We start from the raw sequence: 12,405 nt of genomic DNA, 5'->3' as shown, positions 1-12,405 counted from the left end.
CAGCTGGTCGTCAACCAACACCCCCAGGTCCTTTTCCACCAGGCAGCTTTCCAGCCACTCTTCCCCAAGCCTGCAGCATTGCATGGGGCTGTTGTGACCCAGGTGCAGGACCTGGCACTGAGCCTTGTTGAACCTCATATAACTGGCCTCGGCCCACGGATCCAGCCTGTCCAGATCCCTCTGTAGCGCCTTCCTACCCTCAAGCAGATCAACACTCCCATCCAACTTGGTGTCATCTGCAAACTGACTGAGGGTACACTCGATCCCCTCATCCAGATCATTGATAAAGATATTAAACAGCTAAAGATATTTTTCATTACAAACGATGTAGTAAGACAAATTATATAGTAAGAGTACACAGAAGCATCAAATTAATATATGCTATTGACAGCATATATGATTCCTTCTACCTGGTAAAGGATGATCATGCAAAGGAAGTGGTACATCACTGCCATTTTTTTCTGCTCTATATTGCCCCTGCTTGTGAGAACCAAAATAAAAAGTAACTCACTGTAATAGTTTGCAGTGTGCCAATAGTTTTGAAGATTTTTCCAAATCTTCATATTCCTCAATAAAATCCCTGAAAGGGCTATTTCTCTGGACCAGAGCATAGACTGTTTCTCAGTGTCTCTTGTGTATGTATGATCAACGTGAAGCAAGCATTTGGCAAAACTGACAGTTAGGAGAATTAGATACAGCTATGATGGCAAATAGTATGGTACAATAGGAGTGGACATTGAAATAGTTGGTGCTAAAGTCCACGCTGTTCACTTATCAGTGGTTCCACTTCAGACTAGCTCTATCTAGTCTTGGCTGATAGCTTAAGTACCCATTAGTAGCTGGAGCACAGTAGGTACTCTTCTAGAGCACGTTGTCTGGTTTACCTCAGTCTGAACAGAAGCCATTTAATGAGTTCTAAGACATAAACAAAAATGCCATAATTGGGGACACCCAGGAGATCTACATCAAAGTCCTATCCTGACCAGAACTAAAGCTTTGACATACCTCTGGTTCTTCAATTAATACTGTCACTGTTTGTGCTCTTAACAATTATTTTCATTTCCTTAGAACAATTAAAAATATGTCCTTCTAATAGCATGGCAACTACTTACCTTTAAATGTTCTCCCCCTTCCTGGCTTCTGGAAAATTGCATTCTGGATAAATATCAATCTCCTCCAAGTAAATGGGCTTTTTGGAAATTCAGTGTTGTCAGTTCTCATAAAGTAAATACAGGTAGGCCAAAGCAGTCTTAGAAGGCAACTTGTCCATTCAGTAAGTAGTGCCCTTCTTCCAGATTTTATACAAAACAGATGTTTTCCAAGGGAAACACCATACAAATGTGGTAGAAAGCAGATGGCTGGAAGCCGTGAGTGGAATCTCATAGTATTTCACCCAAGAGTAGTTTTCATTTTTCCTTGAATGGCTGACCAATTGTAGACAGCCTACCAACGTTAGCTTCAGAATAAAGTTGAGCATTTGGTGAAGAATAGGGATAGCTACCTCAAAGCATGATTTCTTATTTGCATTTTGAGCGTTTGTCTCAATATGGACCAGAGTTGACTCCAGCTTTTTTGCTGGTGTTTATATAATCCCGGGTCTTGTTCACATGCACAAAACTGCCGATTTAAGTTAAGTAATGCTTAAAATTTGGTTGTCTTTGCTGAAGTTGTGTCAGCTAAAGCCCATTATCAAAACTTTAGTGACCTTCAAGTTTTTAATAAGGCAGGTGAGCTTTCCTTGTTTTCTACAGAGCTGCCTAGTTGAAATAGAAGTAACCGAGAAGAGCATATGCACTGCATCCTAACAGCACTGATACGTAAAAAGATTAAATGAAAAGAAAATGTAAACCTTGACTCATACCAAATACTAGGTTTTCAATGTCTCTCAAGACAAGAAGTCTCGCTTTGCCACAGTAAACAGCTGTGAACTTGCCGCAGAGGGATTGGACTACCTGGGATTTTCCCCTGTAATCCAGAATGGCATGGTACTATGTGGTCGGTAACTAAAAATTCAGGTGCAAAACTGCTTTGCTACTACATTAGTTAATGCTGAAGTGATATCCTGTGGTGTTCTCATAGTTTAACAGTTCCAAATATTTTCAAGCTATCATTTTGTAGTTGTAATTGTCTTCAGTGATGGACACTTTGAGAAATCTGATCAAGATAACAGGAACATTTCTGTATTGCCTTCACTTTGGACTGTCATTTCCGTTTCTCCTCTCTGATTCCTTGAGGTGATTCTTGCTCAAGAACTTTTGCAAACTGAATTGTCTGTGCTTATTTTTGAGAGCATACACATATGCTTTGTGCTTGTTTTACTTTGACCCACACACAAAAATTAGATCACAAATGATCCCTGGCATTCTAAACGAATTACTTATTGATCTATGAGTTGTTGTGTACAATTTCAGCCAATCCAAGAAGCTTCAGAATAAGAAGAAAAATAATAAATTGGTGTCAGTGGTGTATAAATTCAGAAAGATGAGTTAAAGAGTTTGTATTGATAATGGCTAAAACAGGAATTTAATTTTTTGAAAGTCTAAGATACCACCACAAGTTGATGATTAAGGATGAAATTACTTTCTTAAAGGAAGAGAGAAAAGATGCAGAATGCATAATATTGCTGATTTTAAGTGGAGTAGGAAGCCAATTCCATGCAAAACCATGATGCTGACTAAATTACGAACAGTAAAATTGTCAGAATGTTCTTGATTTCAGTTGCAGAGCATAGGCTTTAACCCTGTTGGGGTTGTGCAGGTGAACAGGAATATTACGTTGTTGGGGGTCTGTCTCCCTTCCTTGTCATTGCAGCTTTACAACTTGCATCTTACTTGTTTACTAGTGACCTCAGCTACATCTGCATGTTAAAACTCATCCTAATCCTGATTTCATTTTTACTGACTCCGTGCTATTCTAAATTTAGTGGAATTCCTGAATTAAAAATGCAACACATAAGCTAGGTATTTTCAGACTTACTTTTTAGACAAAAAATCTGAGTCCAAAATAAACTCATTAACTTATGGTTGCAACAAGGCAGTCTTGGAGCCAGATGATCAGCTTTATCTAGAAGCAGACCAAATGGGATTTATGGGACAGGTTCTCAGCTGCAGTCAGTGGAGTTGTAGACAATTCATACAGGCTGAAAAGTGTCCAGATTTCTGGTTCTGCCACTAAACATTGACTTGTAAATAATGAACATTCTCATGACACTAAGTCAAGTTTTAATAGAAGTTTTAATGAAAAAAGCTGCTGGCGTATAAGGTTTTTATTTGGCTGAAGAACATAAATAAGTCCTATACGTACAAATAAACAGCAAAAGTGATAGTAGGTTTGTCTGCACACTTTCCCCAGTGGGAGAAACATTGTGCCTGAAAAACAGAGAAGAGACAAAAGCAAATACTCTTGCAAAGATATTTGCATATTGTTATTAAACAGCCAACCTTTACATAATGAAGGGCATATTTACAGTGCTGCTCAAATTGATTGCTCTAAGGCTGGCTCTAAGGCTGTTTTATGATATTAAAATATTTATAAATAGCCTTTAATTCAGCTTCACCTCTGTCAGAAAACTCAATGGAAATCCTAATTACCATTTCTCTGCACAGATCAAAGGCAATCATATGTATGTATTGACATTCAACTAACACTATTCCCTAAAAGGTTCAATTGTTTAGCATGACTGCCCAATCATTAAATAAGGGCATAGGCTGGTTTTATAAATAATGCTGACTGTATTCAGAGTGTTATAGGACACACTTGAGTTGTACTATCTAGGTAAATGAAATTGCCTATACCCTCTCTACCACTGCCAGGTTTGAGATCAAATGGAATAATAGAAATTAATTTTTAGACCTGTCATCCAGGGTATATTTCACAAGCCTTGGCTTCATTAAATATAAATATATCCATAATTTGAACACAGTATTCCCTAATGCTATTGATTAAGCTGCACTCTTGAAACATGGTTCAGGCTCAGGTCTTTCTCTTTAATTCATAGAAGCATTCTCTGCATTTACCTTAGAAAATGAATAGTCATAGCTCAAGACTGATGGGCAACAGGACACACTGACAGATTTAATTTCCTCATGTGCCCAACCTTCTGTCTCTGCCGGGCATGTTTAATTTTGCCATGTTTGCTGTCAAAGAACCTTTTCGTGTTTGCTACTGGGCCTGCATTTTATGCGAAAAGAAAGAGGAAAAGGCACAGTGGAGTATTATCATAAACTAGCTTTTTGGATCCATACAGCCAGAGAAGAGAAAAGAAATGCTGCTATATCTTGTGTTCTTATAATCAGTGCATTGCCTCAGGCCAATAGTCTCTTGGGTACTTGAGACTTCCCCAAAATTCACTTGCTAAGCTTCTTACAGAACAAACATGATATAAGCTGTTACTAGTTCTGGAGGTGATCTCTACAACAATGCTTTTCTTTGTTTTATTGTGTTCTTTAAGCAGACTGATTTAATTCAAAGAGATTGAAACTGTAGGATTTTGATCATTATTCAAATCAGTGAGTAGAAAATTTGCTTTAAACTTTTAAAATTCTGTTATTATTGGGTCATTCCAGCTGATTTTCTAAAGGAAGAACATTTCTTGTATATGGCATTTTTTTTACTGACTCAGGAGGACATGCTAAATGTACAGGCATTGTTGTAAATAATTTAGAAAGTTCAATCTATAGTCATTCAATTCCTTAATTATCACGTTTAATTTGTTAGAAAATTATTAATTCTACATTTTTATTTAATATGTAATGATTATCTTACAATTTATGCCAAGCTGTATTTGAAAGGAAATTGAAATGCCATCAAAATCACGTTTTTATTTTTCATTTTGTTCTGAATCTAAGTGAAGTTGCTTTAGGCCTGACTTCATGCAAATCTTTCCAAACCACCAAGAAAGGTCTCTTAGTAGAGGAAGAAAGCATCATCTGTTATTAATGAATTGAAGAGATTGTTTCTAATCACCAGATCCTTTATCTTTCTAAAACTAGTTGATCTTCTCCTTTTTATAACCAGTCTTTATTCATGGGCTGGAAGAGGAAACATAATTTTCACCCTTTTAGCAAGTCTATCCAAATATCTGCTCTTAAATGGAATCAGTAATTCAAATAAACTTTTTGAATAATGTCTTCTTTTCTATACCACAGGAAGAGGCTACAGCCATTTCGACTGAGTTAGCAAGTCAATAAAGTGGATTTTCGGAATTTGACAATTTACTTCTACCAGCTTAGTAGTTTGATATGCATTAACACTATGATAGCAAACATACTACATTTTGTATTAGTATTTAATGTGTACCTTTAGTACAGCAATAAATTAAGTCTTCAGATAAGTTTTCATAACTTCATGATTAAATAGAAATTATTTTGATTTTTTTTAAATCTGAAAGTTTTTTAAATAATTACCTTTTATTTGGTCTGTCTTGAAGTGCTTCTCTTTTGGGGGGCAGTAAATCCGTAGAGCTCTGGGAATAATTCATATAAAGAATGACACAGATTTGATGTCACAGAGCCATTTATCAGGATTAATAGAGACAAAAGCCTCCTTTTACTTTCTTTTTAAAGACAACACAAACATAGGGGAGCAAATGTTTCTTCTTTCATGTTTCTTCCATTCTCACATATCATAAGTCAGTAACATACAAGATGGGAGCAACATACATGGGATTTGGAATCTAGCCTGGCTATGAAGATCTGACAGAAAAAATATTCTGCCTCCTGAAGTGAGCCAATTTGTTCTGACCTCCTTGACAGAGAGCAGATTTGGTACCCCACAGTCTCACTTTGAGTGTTACCTTCCGCCATACCCACCCATAAGTTTACACTGCCATCAGTTTTGAAATATGGTGCGGTGAGAACAATTTACAGTATTTGACAGGGTGCCACAAGCCATCTTAGCCTCTTTTTAATTTGCAGTTCAGAGGAAATGAGTTCTTACCACTGTTACCAGGCTGTAAAAGCCTTGCTTTGAATGACAAAAGCATGTCACAACAGTGCATGAGTAATGTGGAAATATTCTGCAAACTCTTACACTAGAGAAAAGAACTGGGGGTCTCAGAGCTGAGAGGGCAGCCTGTGACCCACACAGCATCTGAGGGCAATTCAGAGAAGTGCTGGAAAATACAGAGGATTAGAGATTCTTTGGAGCTTTTGAGTCTGGGTTAAAACACTTCTCTTTTTGCCAAACCTTTTTTCTCTTTTCAGGAGTGTTAGCCTTTCAAAGGCAGAAGGAAGAAGAATATTAAAATTTGCTAAGCAAGAAATTCTTTTAACATTTTCAGAGGGGAGAGTTATTTACTGATCCCAACTACTTTGAAGTCTGAAAAGATAAGCTTGAAACCTTGGTGAAATGCCTCATGTCTGCAGTAATTAGGTGTTTCTTCTTGACTGGAACCCAGAGTTACAGAGCTACCTTGAAAATATGCAGTATCAGAAAGAAAGTTAGCACACATATTTCACAATATAAAGATCAGATTTGTGCCAAGGACAGGACAAGGGCTCAGACAGAACCTTTGCTTTTCAAGGGCTAGGAGAGCATTGGCATAACAGTGCAGCAGTCATGAAAAAAAATCTCAGTGGTAGCAGTCTGTGGCACATGGAAGGAGAAACCAGGGAATCCAACAAAAAAGGAAAGTGTTTGTCTAAACAGAGCAGAACCACAACATAAAACAAATGTAATCACACTTTAAAGTTATATCCCAACAAGTACTTCTATGTCTCAGGTCATAGTTGAAGGGAACAGAAGGCAGCTTTGCTTGGTACATACCAAAATCAGTAATTATGAAGATCTGAGGGGTTTTTTTCTGGTTCTTCCACTGATTCAGTCTGAGATGCTGGACAAATTATTTCTTTAAATTCAGACAGTTCATAGAAAGGGGCAATAGTATTGTACCTAGCTGCTACACTGGACTCTCCAGATTAACTCACAGCTTATAAAGCACTTTGAGATGGCACTCAGTTGAAAAATGTTGTAGAAAGAAAGGGGTGTAAAATACGTAAGACTTCAGTGTGTTTGTCCTAGATTCTCAGTAATTAAAATTGGCAGTATATTTACTGTATGAGCATTGATAGAACTGCTCCAGCATATAATTAAAAAGAAAAGAGAAGCAACTTTGCCTGACAAATGCCTTAATAAGGCATGATTTCATTCCCACTGTGTCTGCTTTGTAATGACTATCGTTACAATGTAAGTAACTAATTGGTATCTGTGCAGAGATGTCTCTATTGGCACATTAGACATCTAGAAGAAAATATCTTATTTGCAAACAACAATAAAAATAGCAATGGAAAGACTTGTTTTTAATACCATACTGAATGCAGCCTGAACAAATGAAAAGTCTTGATGTGATTTAATATAATGCCAACAGTGAACACCACTGTAAATTATTTTTGCAACCTGCTCTCAGAGTCCCAAATTGCCTTTTTACTGTCTGCATTCCTAATGATGGTTGATACATCCCAGGGAAAAGAAAATACTGATCCCTTTTATCTTGATTTAGTTACTGGGATGGGTTCTTTTATATATTGAAGAGCAAGAAGAACAAAAAAAAATATTCTGCTTTTGCAATGTAATAATGTAAATACATTCTAAGAAAAGTAGAAATCACTGTTCATGAGTAGAAAGCTTTTACAGTGGTAATTTAACCTGGCTGGTATTTACTCTATAAAACTGTCCCTATGTCTGAAGCTGTGTTTACTAGAAAGATCAGACAACTTTTCTTGCCATTTTAGCTGGCTTGAAGGAGAGCAAACTGACAAAGTCACAAACTATCCTGTGCACAGAAGAGAAATGGTAAAGTTTTTAGAATACCTCTGAATTTGTAATGTTTAGAGTATTTCTTTCTATTTCTAAACATAGGAGGTTGAAGAAATAAATAGTATCATTCAAATGGAGACTAGAACAACTGTAGTCTATTTGTCAATTTTCTGACCTAAAAATTTGTTCATTTACATAATGATTAGTTCCACAATATGCTGTGCCAGTTGTACCTTACAGATATATATCATAGTGTTCTAAATGTCTGGGGTGGAAGGAATTTGATGAACATCTAAATTTTGCACATCATAATATATAGGTTTCTAGAATTTGGACTGGAATTTAATAGTAACAGATGTGAGGATTATGTCCTATGAACAAAATTTTTTTAGTTAATCACAACTACTTAAAGGCATATTTTCAGCTGGCTAAGTGACTTTTTGTGATGGAAGGTGCATCTGACTGCAGACAAAAGCACTTTTATGAAGTACCTGCATGAAGCAAGGAAGCATTCTGGAGACAAATCCCTACTTAATATTATGTTTGCCCACATAATGCAACACAATCCCAAGCTAAGATACTAGTTCTGAAGTACTATTAGTATATTGGCACAGTACTACACTGAAGCTAACTAGCCTTTTTCTTAGTTGGTATAACTAGTGCGATTCCAGTGCTGAAATAACACAGGCATACTGCTGTTCAGGGCTATCTCTAGCACGTTTGGATGGTGATGTGTTGCCTGATGTTGACTTGCCTTCACTACAGGTGACTGTCCCGGGAGATGTGGACAAGATGTGGATTGGGCTGCAGACTTACTTCCCCTTGTAGGCAAGTCCTAAATATATGGCATTGTATAGCTTCATCTGCATATAGCTTCATCAGTGTGTCTTTGAGATTTGTTTTGAGATGAGTTCTTGATGGCAAGGGCCAACTTCTGGACATGTAAAACCATAGCTATAAAACCAATAGGACCAAATCCCAAATGATGCTTTTGTGTCATGATTCAGTAATAATACAGCCATGATTATTCACATTAGGAATCTACTTCCAGGTTTTACATAGCAGAAGCCTATCAGGTAAGCCCTGCAGCTGTATGTTAGATTTACTTAAGGTAAAGTTCAACCCCATACTAGAGAGAACAGTAACATATATAACAGTGAACTACCCTAGGGCAGAAGTGGATTGAAACAGTGCTGAGATGTGAGCTAGAAATAGACCTTTCAGGTTCTATCAGGCTGTTTCTTCTTCTCTGCCAAAACAAGGTCATTCTCGTTCATACATTTTTCCACTGCCTACTCCTAAAATTTCTTAAGTGGGGCTTTTCACAAGAAATAAACTTTTCTTTTAACAGATATACTTACACAGTGGGCCATGGCTCTCTTACATCTTATTGTTATTCTGACAATGTTCAGTATGTCTGCTTAGGGGATGTCACTCTCCTTTGTGATTTCAAAGATATTTTACCATTCACTAATGCCCTTGGTAATAAAATTCTTCCCCTCAGAAGCTGTGAGTGCAGCAGCAGTTTAGTGTAAAGGAATGCAAGTATAGTATATATTACATATCTCCTGAAAAAGACATTAACAAAACCCCATTAAGTTTGCAAAGTCTAACACTCCAAAGTTAGGAAATACCAGAATTAAGGTTTCTGATCTTTTATTCAGATCCTCTCTGCATATGCCTTTACGATAGTGTTTAATTACAAGATTAAATGTTTCCCATAGGACCCCTGCCTCATTTAGTGTACCAATTGGATAGTACTTACTGAATGGTAGCTATTCAACTGTGCTTTTCATCTTCACCATTTATTGCACAATCTCCCATGCTTTATTTATTATATGCCATCCAATATCTTCACTGAATATAGAGTTAAAGGCCAATCTACTGTATTCATAATGTTGTGACTTAGGTCTTAGCGAATGCATTAATATCTATATCAGCTGTGTGAAGAAAGTTGCATTACCACTTCATTTTACACATGGGAAGCAAAGGCACAGGTGTGCTATTCTGAATTAGCCTTGGGTGTCCAACTCAACAAACACAGTGGTATTACAGAGTATTTAATGCTTAATGTCAATTTATCTGCCACTGACACCTGCTATACTTGCTAGTAATGCGCACTTCAGCAAATCAGTCACCAAGTATCAAATTAGGTACCCTTAAAATGAGAAAGCATCTGGAAGAAAGGGTAACTTACTTTAAGGAATAAAGGGTCCAGCCCACCTGTTGATAATCAAGTCTCCTTCCCTGTTGGAGCTAATGATCATAATCAAATGTCAGACACTCCATGTGGATAAATTATGCCAAGAGCAGGGAAAGAAGCTTTTGCAGGAGGGATGAAGGGAAGCAATAGCAGGTAGAAACTATAATGGGACAAAAAGGAGTGTTATGATAGGGATTCAATTCAGGATAAAGAATCAGTAATCTTGTAAATGTACATAAAATTCTTTTCGTGTAGTGTACTTATGATGAGAAAAATCAGAATTTTTTTTTTCTATTAAAAGATGAGGATGTTGTATCAGCTAGATTGTGAAACTGCAGACATACATGCATGAGGAACTATTGATTTTCTTTTCAAGTAGTTTGGCAAAATAACATACTAGTGGCTTCAAAGAGGGAGGGGCAGAAGAGGAGTTAAAAGCTGAGACCTCAGGAAGAAAATAAGAGCAATAATTGTGATAATGAATTGAGGATTATTTTTTAAACATTGTTGAAATGTATAATTGAAGAGAGGGAGGAAAATGTCCTTGTGTTACATACAATCACAGTTTAAGGCTGAAGCTTATCTGAGTTCATTCCTGAACTAGTCTGGCTATTTACATGTCTTTCCTTTTGGGACCTGAAATATGCAGTGAATGGTGTGACCTCAGGAGGCTATTTATAATTATTGGCTAATCTTAATAGCAGGTCCAAAGCATAACGGGATTCAACACCACAATGGGGTCTATTTATTCATCTGTGTTGTGATGTACCACCCAATGCTTAGTGATCATAAACCAAAATCTGACTTCCTAGCAATTTCCACTTCTCTCCGTCTGTGTTTTTGATACTAGTCTAAAATTCTGATGTTCAACTTTTCATTCATGAAGTCTCCCTTTCTTTGGCTACATGCCAGGTTGTAGGTCTCAGTGAGATCAAAGTAAAACTTCAAAGCAGTTGACGTTCAAATTTTTTTCAAGTATTAGTAAATGAGACTATATGATATTGTTCACTGTGCAGCCTGTTTGCCACAGGTCTAACTGGATTTATAATTCTCTGTGATCATATAAAAATCAGTGTGATAGCACTCAAAATGTGACAATACACTACTATTGGCATCTTACATCCTTTTCATTCATAGACATATTATACTTGAGTTATTGGTCTGAAAAGCCAGAGACAAAATTAATAGCTAATCTAAACATTTGCACTATTTTTGTATATGGGATGCTGTGCAAGATGAGGGCCAGAAAATTTTAACTCTCTGCTTGTAAACTGTTCAATTTAACACTGAGAGACCATCGCCCCTGGAGGAAATGTTCCCTGAACTACACTGTATGTTTTCATCTAAAACGCTGGTGACACCTACAGAAATCAAGACACAACTTGCTCTGGAATCAGCTCCTGAAGTAGAGTGCCAAACTGAATGTGATCTGCATGGGCAATAGTGTAGGCATTGCCACTTCCTGTATTCTTGGACAACATTTAGCCTCTTTGCCAAAATCTGAGTGAGCTATTAACCATGGTGGCCACTGTCAAGTGAACTGGCAAGCAGTAGAGAGATGTTAACTGAATGGTGTAACTGAATTATAGATACTAATCTTAGGTTCTTTTATTCTCCCATAGCAGAGACCCAGGCATTTGTGTGAACTTCAAAAGGCATACAAGCCTTAAGAACCCAACAGAGCCATATTTTCACATCATGCTTCACATGTCAAAAAATAATATAGAAGTTAAGCTTCTGTTCTTGTTCCAGCTTAAGGGAATGTTGCCACCTTTCAGGGGCAGCAAAAAGGCAGCATTTTCAACAGTTTTTAAAGATATAAGATTTAGTTTTACTTTATTTCTGAGAAAGTTCCCATTTTTGCATTGTTGATATACTCCTAAATTACTTCCACATGCTTGCGAAGTTTCCTAAATCTGCTCCTTCTTTTAGGCTATTATAGAGTATATCTACTTTTAGCTAGGTTTAGTCTCAGCAACTGCACTGGTAAAAACTGGACTTGCTAAAACTGGAGTAAGAAAAATCAGATACAGATAAAAGGAAATGCAAAAGGCAAAACAAAATTAAGTACACTCAAATTGCTGTCTAGTAGTTAATTACAATATGTAGTTGATACTTAGGCTTCCACACACTTTTACCAGATCTTTTATTGCCAAGTCATTTCTGGATATATTACAAAAGCTATGTCTTTCATTTACATGAGTAAAATGGTAGTATTCAGTATAAAAGTTCACACATGCCTAATGATTTGGTGTTCTTTAGATTTCAAACCTGAGTGTTTTCATAGAGGTACTTTCAAAAAAACCTTTATTTTACAGAAGAGAATACCAAATACTTGGTAAAAATGAAGCCCCTTGAAAGAATTTCAGATGCACCCCAAAGCCTGAAACAGTGCTAGTACCTACCTACTTTGCAAATGCAGAACAAAATACATCTTTCTGATGCAG

General features: G+C 36.8%; 1 long non-coding RNA gene across 1 annotated transcript in view; it reads right to left on the bottom strand.

The window, feature by feature from the left end:
* Positions 1-3,318: 3,318 nt before the first annotated feature.
* The window catches only part of LOC142601924 (uncharacterized), a 33,497-nt gene continuing 24,410 nt past the window's right edge, over positions 3,319-12,405 (bottom strand). Inside the window, exons 2-3 of the long non-coding RNA XR_012835501.1 lie at positions 5,406-5,464; positions 3,319-3,368 (exon numbers count right to left, since the gene is read on the bottom strand). This is a non-coding gene — a long non-coding RNA (uncharacterized LOC142601924). The remainder of the gene's footprint in view (positions 3,369-5,405; positions 5,465-12,405) is intronic.

Source organism: Balearica regulorum, chromosome 5 (assembly GCF_011004875.1).
Source record: "Balearica regulorum gibbericeps isolate bBalReg1 chromosome 5, bBalReg1.pri, whole genome shotgun sequence".
NCBI lineage: Eukaryota > Metazoa > Chordata > Aves > Gruiformes > Gruidae > Balearica > Balearica regulorum.
This window is presented reverse-complemented; position numbering and strand designations above follow the sequence as displayed.